Raw genomic sequence first — 16,099 nt, forward strand, 5'->3', positions numbered from 1 at the left:
CTCTTTCAATACCTTTATCTTGGATCGAGTCATTGGCCTATTTGGAATATGTAAGGGGTCTGATGCGAACCTCGTAATCACGTGGTCACGCAACCCATAATCAAGATTGAGATCTGATCCTAGAAATCCGAAATAGGTCTAATAAGAGTGTGATACAATGGAAACCTACCACAAGGCACTAACAGTATTGGAATGAAGTAGAATGATGTCATGAAGCTAGTTAATTTTTGATAAGTCAAATTTAGTTCGTTCAAGAACTGAAGAATGCAAGAATCACTCTCACACGTTAAAATTGAAAAATTCAGAAGTAATATTCATCAATGGCTACTGAAATTTAGGTTACATGAGTTCAAATAGTTCTTGAAAAATTAACCCTAATAGATCTACCCTAGTGGACTGATTTGGACCACTTACAAAACTGACCCAAAAACCCTAAATTGAAAAGCCCATAACCTGATCCAAATAAGCCTTGGATCCTTGCTGAAAACAAAGTATTAATTAAACCTAAACCAAAATAAAGATAAAGCCTAAAGTCTTAAGTCTTTATTTGCCCAATGATCCTACAAACCAAGATGTCATTAAATACCACCAGCTTTTCTTTCCTTGTGTAGCTAGGATGAATAAGGCATGTAAGAAAAGGATTCTAAAACATTAATGAATCCTTGCCACACTTAGAAACTATGTTGTCATACATTAAAGATCCTTGTGCAACTAGGAGATTTCGAAAACAAGCTGCCACATCCTTATAGAAAAAGGATTTGTGCTAAATAGGAAGTCCACAAGTCAAAAGGCAGAAAATAACAAAATTCATACAGCCTCTGTTGACCAGTATTGCACTGCCTTCCCAAACTCCGATTGACCTGAAATTTTAACCCAAGGTAGGAAAACATGTCAGGAGACTCCACATAAAATTTTAACCCGATCCAACAGTCAAATTAGGAATTATAACTATTGCCGTGAAATTGGACAGTTGTGCATTTTACGTCAGAATCCGAATTTTATTGTTTTACCCAAGGTAGGATAGCAAGTCCTTCCCGAGCTTTAATTCACTTGAAAGGTTACCCCGACACAAATACCTCTGGAATCTTCTGGTAAAGTTTTAGCTCGATCCAACAGTTGGATTTGAAGTATGCTCAATAGCGTAAAACTAGACGATAGTAAATTTTATGTCAAAATCCGAATCTGACCTTACTTGGATCATATCATTCTCTCTCTCTTCAAGATCATTCGTCCTTGAATCACTAACAAGTTTAATGGACAATTCATTCGCCTTTTGTTTCATCCTTTGGAGTTCTTTTCTTGCACGCACACTTGCATCCAACAACATTGTATGAAAGTAGTAGCCGATAATAATTTCAAATAAGCATGCCTTGCCATCGAATTACGTATATATTTTGAATGATAACCACTGCTGCTCTTTTTTGTTTTTCATCCTTTTGTTGTTATTCCTCCTTTTCCATCGAAGCTTGAAGGTCATAACATAATCTTCTACACTTATTGATGCGAACCTCATGATCACGTAGTCATGCAATCCACACGCAAAGACACCAAATTTCCAGAAAGCCAAGTAAATTAGGTTTGATAGGAGTGTGACACAAAGATAACTTGTACTTAGGCACCAGCGCTATTGGAAACAAAAAACCCCCACCCAACGAATATTGATTCGCAAACGAGAGGTATAAGGAAGACGCCACAAGGGACTGATTCGTGTTAGTTTTGCGTTCATATATCAAATCAATTTGAAATTAAATCAAACTTGATATTTTGGTGTTTTGGCGTGAATTCGCTCTAAAAATCAAATGTCAGACCATGTTTGGTTTAGGGTCCTTTTTTTAGATCTCAAGGGGTTTGTTACGTTCGTCAATAGAAAGTCCATGTAATTTTGGGTCAGTTTTCAGTCTTTAGTGTCTTCTTACTTTCTTTGTTGTCATTTTAGCTTTTGTTTTAGGTTCTAAGATTTAAAAAAATGCAAAAGGGGTATAATAATCAGGATTTCATGTATTCTGACGAGGTATTATGGCAAAAGAAGAGGAGGATTCAAAACGAGAGGTGGTATCAAAAAGAGAGAAATAAAGAGATTAGTGTTCCCAAAGAAGAAACCAAGAGTTTATTCCGTATTCTAAGGGAGATGCAGCAAGAACTCGATGTGCTAACGGCAGTAATCGATGCCAAACAAGCTTCAGAAAGAGAGGAGCACAAATGTTGTAATGATGATAGATGAAAGAGAAGTGCTGCTACCTTCATCCAAAGTTGTTGGCGATGATTGTTGGCAAGAAAAGAACTCCAAAGGCTACAAAAATAGGCTAAAAGTTGCCACACTTGTTGTGTGTTGGTGGGATAATCTCTCTTTCTTGGTTATCTAAAGAACTGAAAAACGACTTATCCTTGTAGGAAAAGGATCCTTGCCAAATAGGAAGTCAACAAGTTAAAAGGAAGTAAATAACAAAATTCCTACAACCTCTATTGACCCGTATTGAGATGCCTTCCCAAACTTCGATTGACCTGACATTTTAACCCAAGGCATGACAACATGTCAGGAGACTCCACGTAAATTTCAGCTCGATCCAACGGTCGGATTGAGAATTATGACTGTTTCTGTAAAACTGGATAGTTGCACATTTTACGTCAAAATCCGAATTTGAGCTTGCCTAGATTGTATCAAAGGTGGAATGAGATTTGTAAAGAGTTTCAAATCTTAGTCAAAATGATCAATGGCTATTATATAAAGAACAATCACAATTTAACATGGCAGACATACATCATGCTTCATGTTAAATCGACACATTATTGATGAAACAATATTAATTACATTAAGAAACCGGTCACTGAAAGGTTAAGTCAAATCACCAATGACTTTTCTAATATTTGGGGGATCATGACACATTGCTAGACGATGCACCTGATCTTCAAATATTAATTAGTCAATTGTTGAATTGATAATAAATTAAATTATTTAATTTATTTAATTCTATTTAATTAGAATTGTAATTTATATTAGGGCCAATATATGAGGAACCTAATGAGCCATACATATTAAGAACTATCAGTCAGAAATTAAACTTGGATGATTTAATTAAGTATGGCTTGATTAAAATATATTTTGGAAATTAAGAACTAGAATATAATTAATATAGGAATTATATTTCTAGACCTAGAAAAATCAAGTAAGGACTTGATTGAGTTAATTTTAAAAATTATCCTGAATTAATATATAGATATTATTCAAGGGGCAAATTGATATTTTGCTAATTTATAGAGTTTTTCAGATTTATCTATAAATAGTAAGTTATGCTTCTTATTTTGAGTAGTTGTTTGTTAGATAGAAAAATCTACGTACGTCACATAATAGAGAACTAGCACTCTAGTCATAACAATCTGTCTCTTCTAAATAGGAATTTAGGAAATTTCACATTGATGGTTCGTGTGAATTATCGTTGGAGGCTAGACAATTTGAATGCTTGTGGTTTGTGACAACCCAACCTTTAAAGAATTATTCAAAACCGAAAAAGATCACGTTTTCAGGTAATAAATTTCTAAACAACTCTTGATGTAACCTTGATAATGAAGAGTTACAAAAAAGAATTGTCATACACTTCGGAAGAAAATTCAGAAATTCATGGGTAAATAAATGATCATCTAGGGGTTGAAATAAATAAATATAGTAAGGTGATAAAATGATGAGAGAATAGCTAGACTAGCAAGCATGAAATAACAATTTAAAAGGGCAATGAATAGTGTATAAATGAAGGATTTAAAAAAGGGGGACGAAGGAAAATATCAAATAAGAAAAAGGACTAAAGTGTTAAACAAACAAATAAAAAACATCCAGACCCTCTTTTCATGGAGGAGGATGATAGCTTGGAAGGAGGAAAAGACCTCTCCTCCTTCATTTTCATCTCTTCTTTAAAAAAGCCCTCTCATCGAAAAGCTCTTGCATGCACCTCTCAAGCTTAGAAAAAAAAAGATAGACTATGAAATAAACATAAGAGCTATACTTGTGGGACCAAACTAGAATAGGGAAACACCATTATAGAAAGGAAGGAGAAGAAACTGTGAGAAAGGAAGAAGTTGCTGCTGGAAAAATCAAGGGGGGAAAGGGTAGTAAAGCATACACAAACTAGTTTAGAGATATTTTAGCAAGCATTGAAGCATAACCCCAAATTTATAAGTTAGAGTTCTTGAACAAACCTTGAAGAAATTAAGAAAAGGGGCCATGAGAGAGAGATGCAATATACATGAAAATAACAAAAAAATCAGGTAGTTGGGAAACCCTCATACTAAGCCAAAAGGAAGAAGTTTAGGGGAGATATTATTCTAAGTTAATGTGTGTGTATGTAAATAATTTATTTAGTGAAACATAATTGTTGAAATTTTTCTTTAAATGGGTGTGTAAAAACCCTTAATCTGAATATTTATGTGGTTATGCTTGAAAAGAGAAGTAGAAATTAATAAAGAACAAAATTATACAACTTGTCTGTTGTGTGTGAATGAACTTAATAAGTGGTGATACAGTTCAGCCTTGTGATACGACCCAAGTAAGGTTAGATTCGGATTTTGGCGTAAAAAGTGCAACAGTCCAGGTTTACGGCAATAGTTATAATTCTCAATCCAACCGTTGGATCAAGCTAAAATTTTGTGGACTCTCCAGACATGTTGTCCTACTATGGGTTAAAATTTCAGGTCAATCGGAGTTTGGAAGGCACCACAATACTGGTCAACAAAGGTTGTACGAATTTTGTTATTTACTTCCATTTGACTTGTGGACTTCCTATTTGGTTAGGATTCTTTTCCTACAAGGATGTGGCAGCTGGTTATGGGAATTTTCTAGTTCCACAAGGATCTTTAATGAGCTGCAATATAATCTCCAAGTATGGCAAGGATTCATTAATGTTTCAGAATCCTTTTCTTATAAGGATTCCTTATTCATCCTAGCTACACAAGGAAAGAAGGGCTGGTGGTATTTAATGACAAATTAGTTATTTTTATTATTTTATTTTGTTAGCTACAGCCCAAAGCTTGTTTGGGCTTACTTAATATTTTGTTTTCAGTTAGGATCCAAGGCTTGTTTGGATTAAGTTATGAGCTTTTCAGTTTAGGGTTTTGGGTCAGTTTTGAGTGGACCTCATATAAGTCCACATAAGGGGTCCATTAGGATTAAGTTTTCAAGAACTATTTAAACTCATGTAAGCCAAAATTTTGGCAGCTTTGATGATAATTACTTCTGAATTTTTCAGTTTTAACATGTGAGAGTGATTCTTGCATTCTTTAGTTCTTGAACGAACTGAATCTAACTTATCGAAGATTAACTGGCTTCGTGGCGTCATTCTACTCAATCCAATAGTGTTGGTGCCTTGGGGCAGGTTTCCATTGTGTCACACTTCTATCATACCTATTTCGGCTTTCCGGAATCAGATCTCAATCTTGATTGTGGGTTGCGTGACCACGTGATCACGAGGTTCGTATCAAGTAGATTAGGAATGACTTGTAAGTATAAGTAGATTTTAAAGGATGAATAAAAGATGGGTGTTTAGGAGAGGCCACAATGTTTTGGCCAAATGAAGTTTTTAAGAGAGAGTTGTGTAATTTATATTTTGTTTCCTAGCTATAAAATGTATTATTTTGAAAGTTGATGCTCAAAGTCAAACTTGTGTTATTAGAATTCACAAAGGTAGTGGAATTTCATAAAGTTATGGAACACACATCTCGATAACTATTCCAAAGAAATGCTGGTGTATTAGGAATTAAAAGCATGTCCGAGATGATTTAGACTTGATGAAATAAGGGTGTTGGTTTTGGCCATGATGAAAGGGGGTAATTAGATTTCTCCTTGTAAGGGACTGATGCAATTGCATATGTGTAACTTGGAATCTTATTCATGTAAATAAGCTAGGTCATAGAAAACCGTCATTTGAAAAGCATAAGCTTAAATTGTACAAAATCAATGGGATAATGCTTAGAGAGAAAATTAAAAATAATATAAAGATGTGATTTTTATGTTTAATTGGTTAAAAATAAGATGGAATGAATGCTTAGGAGACATGGCCTATAAAACAGCCAATTAAGAAGATGATGGGAAAGAAAGCCTTACATGGTGCAATTAATGCTAAACATGCATGTATTTAGGGAAAAGTGAACATAAATGGTAGACATGTGCATTTTAGTTAATAATGAGCATGAATAAAAGGATAATGACATAGAAAATAAAGAAGTTTGGTGAATGGCATGTTAACATGAATGCGTAAGACATTTTTAAGAGGATAATAGACATGTGCATTTAGTTAAGAATGAGCATGAATAAAAGGATAATGACATAGAAAATAAAGACGTTTGGTGAATGCCATGTTAACATGAATGTGTAAGACATTTTAAGAGAGTAACTAGAAAGATGAGTGATACGATCCAGGAAAGGTCAAATTCGGATTCTGACGTAAAATGTGCAACTATCCAGTTTTACGGCAACAATCACAATTCTCAATCCGACCATTGGATCGAGTTGAAATTTTACGTGAAGTCTCCTGACATGTTTTCCTACCTTGGGTTAAAATTTCAGGTCAATCAGAGTTCGGAAAGGCATCTCAATACGGGTCAACAGAGGTTGTACGAATTTTGTTATTTACTTCCTTTTGACTTGTGGACTTCCTATTTGGCTAGGATTCTTTTTCTAAAAGGATGTGGCAGCTTATTTTGGGAATCTCCTATTTCTACAAAGATTTTTAATGGGCTACAACATAGTTTCCAAGTGTGGCAATCATTCATAAATGTTTAAGAATCCTTTTCTTACAAGGATTCCATATTCATCCTCGCTACAAAAAGGAAAGAAGATTTCAGAATTAATTTTACGTTCAGATTTGATTCTCCTAGCTTATATGGGACTTCTAAAGGGCAAAAAATCTGATCCTAATATATTAAAGATATTAAATTCGGATTTATTATTGTTATTATTATTTTCTTCTTAGCTTAGGGTTTATTTATATTATTTGGGTTTAATTGTAAGTGGGCATCATATAAGTCCACATAAGAAGTCCATTAGGGTTTATTTTAGTTTGGAGTCACTATAAATAAGGGCACAACCAAACATGTAAGGTTAGACAATTCAGATTAATAAAACTTCTTATTTGCCGCACTTTGTGTGTGTGTGTGTTGGTGAGATAATCTCCCTTCCATGGTTCTCTATAGAACTGAAAAATGACTTATCGAAGAACAACTATCTTCGTGGCGTCATCCTTATACTTCTCGTTCGCGAATCAATATTCGTTGGGTGGGGGTCTCCGTTTCCAATAGTGCTGGTGCCTAGGTACAAGTTATCTTTGTTTCACACTCCTATCAAACCTGATTTACTTGGCTTTCCGGGAATTGGTGTCTTTGTGTGTGGGTTGCGTGACCACGTGATCATGAGGTTCGCATCAATGAGTGTGTGTTGGTTTCGGCTAAATGGGAAAAACATGGAGCGAAATATTTTGAATGGTTACAAATTGTACAAATAAATGGATGATGTAAATGTTTCTCTATTTGATAGGAGCATGAGTAGGTCAAATAATGTGGGACTAAATGATGTATTGACTTGAATCCTCCTTTTGAAACAGAGGGGACACTGGAACAAGATCATCAATTGGAGGTCACGTCACAAGAGGAACAGGTAGGCCTCATGTCCTTACCTTCCTATTTTCTTGTTGTTGATTATCTTTAATTTGAATTGATGGACAATTGTTAAATTGATAATCGTGACGTTGGTCTTGATTGAGTAGTTTTATCTAAATTGATGAATAATGAAGAATGATACTGGCTTAAGTGTTGCGATTACCCAACATGTTGTGGTTGGTTCCAAATGTATGGAACCCAATGAGATGTTATTTCCTAAGGATATTGATAGTCATCATTATTCAAACATGGAAGGGGCTGATTCTAATGTGTATGGGCATTCAGATGGTTCAATGACGAGAACTCGAGCAAAACAATTACAAAGTGCCTTAATAAGTTAGATTAGTGCGACTGAAGCCTCGATGAGTTTGAGAGCTTTCGAACTGAATGGAAATGGTTCAAATATGTTTGTTTGTCTACAAATAAGGCTTGGGTCATGATTTGATAGTTTTGATGAGTTTGAGTTTAATGTCAGCCCCTAGATCAATTTTGGCCCGAATTTGCTCATGTTTAATGCGTGGGAAAATAAAGCCTCTTCTACATGGTTTTCAAGTTCAAAATGTCATCTTTCCAGATTGTCTAACTATGCATGCATTAGAATTTTGTACAAAACATTATGGTTGTTTTAGTTTTGTGTGTCTGTTTGTGTTTTCTATAAGTAAAAAATGTGTGCTATTTATTATTTGTTTAGTTTTCTGAACATTGTTATTTATTTGGGTCTCCATTATGTTATTTTGGTATTTCCTAGACTTGGAGGGTTGTTCCAAGTATATACTGATGTTTCAGACCATGTTTTGTGATTTTTAGCAATAATATTAAACTTTTCAACTTCTCATTCAAAGAGTTTTATTCCTTGTTCTTCCATTTCTAGAATTAGTTGAAGAACAAATTAGACTTATCACTCTTAATTATAAAGAGTGTGGCGTCTTATCCTGATTGGAATTTCTTTGTGGCGTCTCAGACTTATCAAAGAGTTTCATTTAGATTTTATTCCTCATTTCCATTCTAAATTATGTAATTTTCAACCTAAACACCATTAGAAAAACCATATAACCTAACCTACCTTCCTTCATCTTCACATCAAATTGTTAGTTTGTTTGGGTTAGGAAGCTAAGGCACATCAAAGATGTTATTTCCTGAGAGAGGAAACAAATGTGGTTGGTTCCAAGTGTATGAAACCCATTGAGATGTTGTTTTCTAAGAGAGGAAACCAATGTGGTTGGTTCCAAGTGTAAGGAACCCAATGAGATGTTGTTTCCTAAAAGAGGAAACTAATGTGCTTGGTTTCAGGAGTATAAAACCCAATGAGATTATGTTTTTCCTAAGGATGGTAATCGATATGAATGGATGGAATTCATTGAAATGTTGATTTCTAATGGAAGGAAACCCTATGTGTTGTGTTGGTTCTTAATTTAATAGGGACTTGTGCGTTCAATCTTATAATAATACAAAATTTTGATACTTTAATTGCATAAGATGAAAGAGTTTTATTTTATTTCGATTTAAATGTATTAACTTTGTGTTTATATATATATATAACATGCAGGTCCATCTCATGCTACTGGACCAACTTAATTAGGAGCTTCCTCCATATAGCTATAGGAACCCTTCAAAAATTTGCCATGTTTTGTGTTAGGATGCTAGTACTATGTTGTAACTAATGTCTTCTCTAGCACATAGTTGAACAATCAAATATACTTTGGTTTCTAGAATTATTGGGCAGATAAAGATTTAGGACTTATGGGATTTATCTTTATTTTTGTTAGCAATAGTCCAAGGCTTGTTTGAGCTTAATTAATACTTTGTTATCAGCTAGGATCCAAGGCTTCTTTGTGATGAGAACCTCGTGATCACGTGGTCACACAACCCACAATCAAGATTGAGATCTGATCCCGAAAAGTTGAAATAGATTTGATAGGAGTGTGACACAATTGAAACTTGCCCCAAGCCACAAACACTATTGCAATGAAGTAGAATGACGCCACGAAGCCAGTTAATCTTTGAAAAGTCAGATTCAGTTCGTTCAAGAACTGAAATAACGCAATAATCACTCTCACACGTTAAAACTAAAAAATTCATAAGTAATATTCATCAACGGCTGCCGATATTTTGGTTACATAAGTTTAAATAGTTCTTGAAAAATTAACCCTAATGGACCCCTTATGTGGACTTATATGAGGTCCACTCAAAACTAAGCCAAAAACCCTAAATTAAAAAGCCTATAACCTAATCCAAACAAGCCTTGGATCCTAGCTAAAAAAAAAGGTTTAATTAAGCCCAAACATGAAAGAAAATAATAAAAATAACTAATATGTCATTAAATAGCACCAGTCCTTCTTTCCTTGTGGGTTATAGGCTTCTAGAACATTAATGAATCATTGCCACTCGGAAATTATGCTCGATAGCGTAAAACTGGACGGTATCAAATTTTACGTCAAAATTTGAATCTGACCTTACTTGGGTCATATCACAAAGTTGAATCGTATAAGAGGATCTCCTTGTCTTAACCCATCTAAAACAAGCAAAGAAAGCGTTAAGCTCTCCATTGATAGAAACCGAAAATCTAGTAATTGAAACACTTTCACGATGATGTGCATCATGGGAATTATAATCCATCTTGTAAGGCTAAAACTAATGTGCAAGAGGATTCAGATGGTCCAATGACAAGAGCGAGAGCGAAACAACTACAAAGGGCCTTGACGAGTCAAATTGGAATGATTGAAGCTGCGTCAGAGTTAAAAATTAGCAAGCAGTTTGAAATTGGTTCAAAGATGTTTATTTGCCTACAATTGAAACTTGGAGATGAGAAAAGCCCTTAATTGTTCTTTTGATGCTGGGCTACTCGAATTTGGGTTGATATGCAAATAAGTGAAGGAATTGATGCTGTTTATGGTCAGAACAGCAAATGAATTTGAACCGGAATTTAAAGTCATCCATTGCATGTGAAAACAAGACTAATCAAGGTGGATTTCAAGTTCAGAACGTGTTCTTTCTAGATTGTCCAACCATGATTGCATTGGACTTTTGTATAAGAAGATATGGTTGTTTTAAATTTGGTCTGTTTATGTTAGAAAGGTCAAAAAACGTGTGCTAGTTAATTTGTCTAGGTTAGTTTGTCAAAGTCTGTTTTTTGGGCTTGACTTCTGCCATGTTGAATTATTCCTAACTTTGGAGGGGTGTTCCAATTATAAATATAGTATCAGAATATGTAATAAAGAACTTTTGGCCAAGATTTGAAACTTAATTCACAGAATTAAGAGTTGTTCTTCCAAATTGATTTTGTGAAGAACCCTACCTGACTTATCACTCTTCAATCACAAAGAGTGTGGCGTCGAAATCCTAGATTGATCTTTGTGGCGTCCAGATCGACTTATCAAAGTATCATTCTAGTCTATCCTCCATCTTATTTACCTTGAAATCACTATAATCCAGCCTAAACACCAAAAGAAAGACAACACAACCAGACCCATCCTTCATCCATTTTCGTCAGATTTATTGTTGCCGATTTTCGAATCATTCACGGCACATCATCTGGTATCAGAGCATCAGTTGCGATCTAAGGCAGGAGCCAAAAACAGAAGAAAGGCTTGCTGGAATTGAGGTTGATAAACTTAATTATGACTGGAGATTTGTTGGTTGTGCAACGGGTTCTAAATGCACAAATTGACGTTAGTGATGAGCAACGCGAGACTATCTTTCATACTCGATGTCAGATTCGAGATAAGGTGTGTGGGATGATCATTGACAATGGAAGTTGCACTAATGTTGCGTCGACTACCTTGGTGGAGAAATTGGGTTTAACTACCCTTCCACATCCCAGGCCATACAGTTTGCGATGGCTGAATGAGAATGGGAAGATTCGGGTGACAAAGCAAGTCCGTGTACCTTTTTCCATTAAAACCTATCATGACGAGGTTTTGTGTGACGTTGCGCCGATGTCAGCTAGCCATTTGTTGTTGGGTCGTCCATGGCAGTTTGATAAGGATGTGACCTACAATGGACGAAAGAACACTTATTCTTTTATGCTGAATGGAAAGAAGGTGAACTTGTTACCATTGAGTTCTCAACAGGTTAGAGAGGATCAGATACGAAGCCAACAAAAGGAGGTGAAATCACGTAAGGGGCTGTTGTTAGCCAAAAAAGGAGACATCAAACAAGCATTAGCTTCAGCAGGGGCTGTTTTCATGATCTGGGCAAAGCAATTACTACAAGTAGAAGGATTGGACTTACCAATACAGATTAAAGAATTGCTTGAAGAATTTAAGGATGTGTTTCCAGATGAATTACCTAAAGGGTTACCACCTATTCGTGGAATTGAGCATCAAATTGATTTGGTGCCGGGAGCTTCACTTCCTAACAGACCAGCATACAGATGTAATCCAGAGGAAGCAAAAGAGATTCAAAGGCAGGTTGGTGAGCTCTTAGAGAAGGGCTATGTGCGAGAATCACTTAGTCCATGTTCCGTACCTACTTTGCTTGTACCGAAGAAAGATGGTACCATGAGGATGTGTATGGACAGCCGCGCTATCAACAAAATAACAGTTAAGTATCGATTTCCTATACCCAGACTTGATGATTTGCTTGATGAGTTGCATGAAGCTGCATTGTTTTCTAAAGTCGATTTGATGAGAGGTTATCACCAAATTAGAATGAAAGAAGGAGATGAATGGAAAACAGCATTTAAAACTAAACAGGGGTTATATGAATGGATGGTAATGCCGTTTGGGTTATCTAATGCGCCTAGTACATTTATGAGGCTTATGAATCATGTTTTGAGGAAGTATATTGGGCTGTTTGTTGTAGTATATTTTGATGATATCCTGGTGTATAGCAAGACCTTTGATGATCATATGAAGCATCTTAGAGTTGTGTTTGAAACTTTGCGAGATTCTAAGTTGTATGGGAAACTCACAAAGTGTTACTTCTGTAAAGAAAGTGTCGTGTTTCTTGGGTATATTATCTCTAGCAGGGGAGTTAAGGTTGATGAGGAGAAAATTGAGGCAATTCGGGACTGGCCAAAACCTGCTAGTATCGCTGATGTGAGGAGTTTCCATGGTTTAGCTTCTTTCTACAGGCGATTTGTGAAAGACTTCAGCTCTATTGTTGCTCCTATGACAGAATGCTTGAAAAAAGGGAACGACTTTAGATGGAGTGAAGATGCGCAGAAAGCATTTGAGCTAATTAAGGAGAAGTTGTGTACTTCTCCAGTTTTAGCACTTCCAGACTTTGCTAAAACATTCGAAATAGAGTGCGATGCTTCCGGAGTTGGAATTGGGGCTGTCTTGCTGCAAGAAAAGAGGCCGATTGCATTCTTCAGTGAAAAGTTAAATGGAGCACGTTTGAACTACTCTATTTACGACAAGGAGTTCTATGCTTTGATTCGGGCTCTAGAGGTATGGCAGCACTACTTGTTGCCTATAGAATTTGTTATACATACTGATCATGAATCCTTGAAGTATCTTAAGGGGCAAAGCAAGCTGAATCGCAGACATGCTAAATGGGTGGAGTTTATGGAGTCATTTCCTTATGTCATAAAGTACAAGAAAGCGCAAGTTAATATGGTTGCTGATGCTCTTTCTAGGAGGTTTGCACTGATCTCTATGTTGAATGCAAAGCTGATGGGTTTTGAACAAGTGAAGGAACAGTATGCTAATGATTCCTACTTTGCTAATGTGGTTGTTGAATGTGCAAAGGGAGCTTGTGATGGGTTCTTTATGCATGAAGGTTACTTGTTCAAAATGGGCAGAATGTGTATTCCTTCAGGATCGTTACGGGAGTTGCTTGTGCGAGAGGCTCATGGTGGTGGTCTTAGTGGTCATTTTGGGGAGAAGAAGACTTATGAGCTGCTGAAAGAACATTTCTTTTGGCCTAGCATGTTACGGGATGTGCACAAGGTGATTGAGAGATGTGCTATTTGCAAGAAAGCTAAGGGTAAAGAGAATGCATATGGACTGTATATGCCATTGCCTATTCCAGAGCAACCATGGATGGATGTTAGCATGGACTTTGTACTTGGGTTACCAAGAACACGGCGTGGAAAGGATTCAATAATGGTCGTGGTTGATCAATTCTCCAAAATGTCTCATTTCATTCCTTGCAACAAAACTGATGATGCAGTACATGTTGCTGATTTGTTCTTTCAAGAGATTGTTCGTTTGCATGGAGTTCCTAAAAGCATTGTCTCTGATCGTGATACAAAGTTCTTAAGCCACTTTTGGAAGACTCTTTGGAGGAAGCTTGGAACGAAGTTACTTTTCAGTACGGCATGTCATCCACAAACTGATGGACAAACTGAGGTTCGATTACATATTGAGGAGAAAACGATAAAGTATGCTAAACAGGCTAACAAGGGGCGGAAAATGGTTAGGTTTGAACCTGGAGATCTTGTTTGGATTCATATTAGCAAGGGCAGATTCCCAAGCAAACGTAAGTCCAAGTTGATGCCAAGAGCTGATGGTCCATTTTGGATTATAGAGAAGGTGAATGACAATGCGTATAAGGTAGATCTTCCTGGTAATTACAACGTATCACCTACTTTTAATGTGAAAGACTTGACTCCACACTTGGATGACGATGACGATTCTGATTTGAGGACAAATCATTTTCAACCCGGGGCTGATGATGTGCATCATGGGAATTATAATCCATCTTGTAAGGCTAAAACTAATGTGCAAGAGGATTCAGATGGTCCAATGACAAGAGCGAGAGCGAAACAACTACAAAGGGCCTTGACGAGTCAAATTGGAATGATTGAAGCTGCGTCAGAGTTAAAAATTAGCAAGCAGTTTGAAATTGGTTCAAAGATGTTTATTTGCCTACAATTGAAACTTGGAGATGAGAAAAGCCCTTAATTGTTCTTTTGATGCTGGGCTACTCGAATTTGGGTTGATATGCAAATAAGTGAAGGAATTGATGCTGTTTATGGTCAGAACAGCAAATGAATTTGAACCGGAATTTAAAGTCATCCATTGCATGTGAAAACAAGACTAATCAAGGTGGATTTCAAGTTCAGAACGTGTTCTTTCTAGATTGTCCAACCATGATTGCATTGGACTTTTGTATAAGAAGATATGGTTGTTTTAAATTTGGTCTGTTTATGTTAGAAAGGTCAAAAAACGTGTGCTAGTTAATTTGTCTAGGTTAGTTTGTCAAAGTCTGTTTTTTGGGCTTGACTTCTGCCATGTTGAATTATTCCTAACTTTGGAGGGGTGTTCCAATTATAAATATAGTATCAGAATATGTAATAAAGAACTTTTGGCCAAGATTTGAAACTTAATTCACAGAATTAAGAGTTGTTCTTCCAAATTGATTTTGTGAAGAACCCTACCTGACTTATCACTCTTCAATCACAAAGAGTGTGGCGTCGAAATCCTAGATTGATCTTTGTGGCGTCCAGATCGACTTATCAAAGTATCATTCTAGTCTATCCTCCATCTTATTTACCTTGAAATCACTATAATCCAGCCTAAACACCAAAAGAAAGACAACACAACCAGACCCATCCTTCATCCATTTTCGTCAGATTTATTGTTGCCGATTTTCGAATCATTCACGGCACATCACTTTCACAAATCCAATTAACCATGCAAGAAGGAAAACCAACTATCTGAAGAATAGACAATAAAAAATCCCACCTTACCGAATCATAAGAATTCATTAGAACCAGCTTAAAAAAGCACCTAAGAGGCCCCTCATTTCGATGATAATTATGAAGAAGCTCTTATGAGAGTAAAATATTATCACTAATATTTTTCCCCTCAACAAACATTGATTGAAAAGGCACAATCAAATCCAAAAGAACTCTATTGATTCTATTAGCAATTATCTTGGCAATGCATTTATAAATGGTAATACAACAAGAGATAGGCCTAAATGGATGAGTTAGGAACTTTAGGGATTAATGTTATGATGCGGATCAGCCCAACACCAAGTGTAATCATGCCAACGACCCATTGGAGGTGCCAATTGGGTCAATCACAAGAGCTAGGGCAAAGAAGCTTAAAGAAGCATTGAATGGGCTTGTTCAGAACTTATGGAGCAAGATGGACTTAGAGGGGCTTGAGACATTTAAGGAGCATGATGGACAGCCTTTAATTCATCTAGTTCAGGTCCAAGAAGAGCCCAATTCATGTGGAACAAGGGGTTGATATGTCCGGCCCAATACCAGCCTTGTTAGGCTTGTTTTTTTCCTAATGCTACAAGGATAAAAAAAGTCAGCAAATTATTCTCCTAATTAAGTAAGGAAGTTGGCCATATCTTATTCTTAAAGAGGGGAGGACTATTTAAAGCTTTTCCTAACATAGAAAGGAAAGTAATTAAATCAGCAACAAAGAAGGAAATTTGTTTTCTTATTTGTCCAAGTTAAACAAGGAAATCCAAGCTAATCAAGGACATCAAAGGAAAGGGGGCAGCAACACAAACTTTTAAAATCAGATTTTTCCTAGTTTATGTAGGACTTCTT

This window comes from Populus trichocarpa, chromosome 18, assembly GCF_000002775.5.
Source record: "Populus trichocarpa isolate Nisqually-1 chromosome 18, P.trichocarpa_v4.1, whole genome shotgun sequence".
Lineage (NCBI taxonomy): Eukaryota > Viridiplantae > Streptophyta > Magnoliopsida > Malpighiales > Salicaceae > Populus > Populus trichocarpa.